The sequence below is a fragment of the Chrysochloris asiatica genome, unplaced genomic scaffold, assembly GCF_000296735.1.
Source record: "Chrysochloris asiatica unplaced genomic scaffold, ChrAsi1.0 scaffold00008, whole genome shotgun sequence".
Lineage (NCBI taxonomy): Eukaryota > Metazoa > Chordata > Mammalia > Afrosoricida > Chrysochloridae > Chrysochloris > Chrysochloris asiatica.
This window is the reverse complement of record NW_006408526.1, coordinates 715932-720575: the sequence shown is the minus strand read 5'-3', so window position 1 is coordinate 720575 and position 4644 is coordinate 715932. Positions and strand designations below refer to the sequence as shown.

Genomic DNA, 4644 nt, shown 5'->3' with positions numbered 1-4644 from the left:
AGCAAGTTTTCAAAGTAGATTCTCCCATCTTTCCGGTCACCCACTATCCCCAGGAAACAGACTTGCAAAATGATATATAATGGCTATATGAGGTTAAGCTCTCAAATCCACACACCTTATTTTATTAATCTTAAGTACATAATTCATGTTGAGTGTTTTATTAACTTCAAACTGAAAACTCAGCTGGTTTCTCCAATGCCTGAATTTCATGCCTGAGCTTATGAAAGCCAGGCACAAAATGTGAAATGAAATTGCATCAAACACAAGTATTGTGAGAAAAACTAATCATTTACATCTGTTACTGACACTTCAACATCATTGCTTTACTCACAGGAGGCCCTAGAGTTACTCATGAAATTTTGGAGCCTAAAAAATGTTCCAGGCTCCTGTCTACATAAGACCACTGATTCAGCATTTTTAAAATAAAGTGTTTAACATCTATCCAAGTCAAAACTCTATCAAAGACTAAGACTGCAAAGAACTTTGGGGAATAAATATAATATAGCTGTTGAAACAGGAATTAGGAAATACTTTCCTCTAGAGCAATATGGCAGCTCCTACAATAGTATGTGTGATGAGGTGGGACGGGGTAAGTGGGAAAACTTACTGAGAACTTACATTTGTAATTCTGACTTTGATCATTGATTTTTTAGAACGTAACCCCCTTCAGAGAAGTCCTAGTTTGTCACTGCAGGGTAAGTACTGTTCAGTGGTGCAAACTCACCAGCTGCTCCTCAGAAACCCTATACAGGGTTGCTATGAGTGGGAACTGACTCGATGGCACTTAACAACAACAACAACCTGAGTCTGAGTGACTTGACAGCCTTTAACAATAACAACAATGCTGTGGTTTAATTGCAGGAGTGGGGAACTTTTTTCTGCCAAAATTTATAACATCATTCACAGGCTATACAAAATTATCAACTTTAAAATTAACCTGCTGTATTTGGTTAAACATTTAGTTAACTCACCCTTAACTGTGAGATAACACATGGGACTACAAGGTCAGTGGTTCAAATTCACCAGCCATTCCTCAGAAACCTTATACAGTGTTGCTATGAGTTGTAACCAACTCGAAGTCACTTAACAACAACAATGTGATGAGTGGAACTGCGGTTACCTTGGTATGAGCAGACCAAATGATTTTGCAGGCCTTATCTGGCCCACAGATTGGATGCTCCTCAATCCTGGTTGAATGGACTATTGGGACCCTCTTCACATATAAAAGAGTTCTAATAGGTCAATGGTAGTGCTGTGATAAACAATGGACTTCTAACCACAAAGGCAATGGTTTTAGCCCACTAGTCTCTCCTCTGGAGAAGAAAGAGGATTTCTGTTCCCATGAAAATTTACAGACTCAGAAACCCTATACAAGGTCACTGTGAGTTGGAATCGACTCATCAGCACCTAACAATAATAGGGCAATGGTTATGCACTGAACTGATAAACTGAAAGGTCAGCAGCTCAAACCCATCAATAATTCTGCAAGAAAATTACCTACTTCTGTAAAGATTATGGCCAAGAAAACCCTGTAAGGCAGTTCTACTCTGTCTTTTAGGGTCACGATGAATCACAAAAGACATGACAGCACACAACACCAAAATCATGAACACATAATAGTGAATGATTGGCTGGATAGATGAATGAATGATTCAAGTTTTGGAATGATGGGTGTGGGTATGAACTCCAGCTAGGTACTTGAGGAATAAGATCTCATTAAGCTTCCTTAAAGAAGACTTGTCTATCCTGATAGTGTGGTGTTCCCCTGAGACACACCTAACATACCTTTGAGCTGTAGGAAGCTTGGTTCTTTGGTTTCTCTAAGACCAGAACTCTTCTGACAGCTACATATTCTCCTTTCTTCTGGAACTGCCTCTGTTGTTGTTGTATGCCATCAAATTGGTTCTGACTCACAGCAACCCTGTATAGAGTTTCTGAGAGCAACTGATGATTTGAACTGATAACTTTGTTTTTACCAGTTCAGTGTTATCTACAGCAAGTCATCTAATCAGTTACCTGGGTCAGAAACTTGGTCTTCCTTGATTGATTGACCATATCATGCATCCACACAATCAGTCACTAAGCTCTGCCTGTTCTAACTTACGAAAGTTCCAAGAATCCACCTGAATCTCCCTGTTCGTACTGTCCCAGGCTTAGTTCAGCCTCCATCATCTCTCACTATATACTACAAGGATTTCAGTGAATTCCATGTCTTCTTCCTAGCTAATCCATTCTCTATCCCTTAGTTGTAATACTATTTCTAAAACACAAATCAGAGTTTTTCCTCCCAGGATGCCTGAGCATCTGCCACCATCATGAATGACACAGTAACTATCCAAACCAGGAAGTTCGTGACCAACTGACTACTTCAGTGGAAACAAATGGTCATTGATGTCCTTCACCCCAGGTAGGCAACAAACAGTACCTAAGACAGAAATTTGGGGAAAACTTGCCAAAATGTATAAGATGACGACACTGGATTCAGAATCCATTTTGGTGGTGGCAAGACTACTGGCTTTGGAAGTAGTCTTCTATGATTCCTTGGATTATGCAAAGCAAAATGAACCCAAATATAGCCTTGCAAGACATGGCCTGTATGAGAAGAAAACAGAGCAAGAAATACAAAAACAGAATGAAGAAAGTCAGGGGACGGCAAAGGCCAATGTTGGTGCTGGCAAAAAGAAGGAATAAATATTCTGCTATGACTGTGGATTTTTCACCAGAATATTAATAAACCCTAAAATCTTAAAACAAAACAAACAAACAAAAAAAAGCAAAACACAAATCAGATCATGTCACTCCAATGACTCATTGTTCCCATGAGAAAGTCTGGGTCACTTAATGTGGCATATAAGATTCACCTATATAGCAAAGTATGTGCAATCCTTCAGTAAGTTCTCCTCTTTGAGCCTGTGTACATTCAGTCCTCCATAGAGGACTAGCTAGATTGTTCTTCCTTACTCCACCCCTTTCACCTTTATAACTTCAAGTCTCACCCTAGACTTGGTAATGTATTCCTCAGAGCCTCCCATAGTCCCATTACAGTATTTATTACATAGTATTATAATTGTGTATATGTCTATACACTTCATGGTATACAAACATTTTTAGAACAGAGACCCTGCCTTATTATAATATTGCCCTGGTGCTTTCACAGTGTCTATAACAAGACACAAAATACAAACTTGTTAAAAGAATGTATGCACACATGAATGGTGGTGTTTGGCACAAGTATGTCTCAGCTTAGCAGGCCCATTATTTGGAAGGCATTTTGTTTGCAACCTCACCCACCACCTCTGCTTCTTTGGTAATTTCTCCACCCAATAGCCACACCCTATCTGCCTCTGCTTTCTGGCCCCATTCTGATCTCTTCATCCCTTATAGATAGCTGAGATTCCCCACCTCTCCTCCATTTCAACCAGCATATCTGAAAATTGTCTGGTCAACTGATTGGATGAGATCCATACTTGTGCCCATTCCAAAGAAAGGTGACCCAATGGAATGGACAATCTCTTTGATATCACATGCGAGTAAAGTTTTACTAAAAGTAATACAGAAATGGCTGCAAGCATACATTGACAGAGACTTCCAGAGGTTCAAGCCCGATTCAGAAGAGGCTGTGGAATGAGGGATATCATTGCTGCTGTTCGACGGATCTTGGATGAAAGCAGAGAATATCAGAAAGATGTTGACCTGTGCTTTATTGACTATGCAAAGGCTTTTGATTGTGTGGATCATGACAAGCTATGGACAACATTTGCGAAGTATGAGTATTCTGGAACACTTAATTGTGCTCATGAGGAATCTGTACCTGGACCAAGAGGCAGTTGTTCAAAAAGAACATGGGAACACTGAATGGTTTAAAATAAAGAAAGGTGTGCAACAAGGTTATATTCTTTCACCATACTTATTCAACCTGTGTGCTGATGAAATAATCCGAGAAGCTGTGTTATATGAAGAAAAACGTGGCATCAGGATTGGAGGAAAACTCATTAACAACCTGTGATATGTAGATGATACAACCTTGCTGTTGAAAGTGAAGAGGACTTCAAACATTTAATGATGAAGATCAAAGAGCACAACCTTCAGCATGAATTACATTTCAATGTAAAGAAAACAAAAATCCTCACCATTGGACCAATGAACAAGATTCTTATAAACGGAGAAAAGATTCAAGTTTTCAAGGATTTCATTCTTCTTGGATCAACCATCAACACTCACGGAAGCAGCAGTCAGGAAATCAAATGACGTAAAATCTGCTGCACAAGACCTTTTGAAGAGCAAAGATGTCAGCTTGAGGACTAAGGTGCACCTGACCCAAGCCATGGTATTTTCAATAACCCCATATGTATGCAAAAGCTGGACAGTGAATCAGGAAGATCGTAGGAGAATTGATGCTTTTGAGTTATGGTGTTGGAGGAGAATATTGAAAGTGTTATGGGCTGCCAAAAGAACCAATAGATCTGTTTTGGAAGAAGTGCAGCCAGAGTGCTCCTTGGAGGCCAAGATGGCCAAACTTTGTCTCTCATACTTTGGACATATTGTCAGGAGGGAACAGTCGCTGGAAAACGATATCATGTTTGGTAAGGTGGAGGGTCAGAGAAAAAGAGGAAGACTCCCCAGTGAAATCGATTGGCCAAATGG

The 4644-nt window shown here is 39.8% G+C and overlaps 1 pseudogene; it reads left to right on the top strand.

Annotated features, from left to right (window-relative positions):
• The first annotated feature begins 2315 nt into the window (after positions 1 to 2315).
• On the top strand, positions 2316 to 2691 carry LOC102839760 (annotated as a pseudogene).
• Positions 2692 to 4644: the final 1953 nt, after the last annotated feature.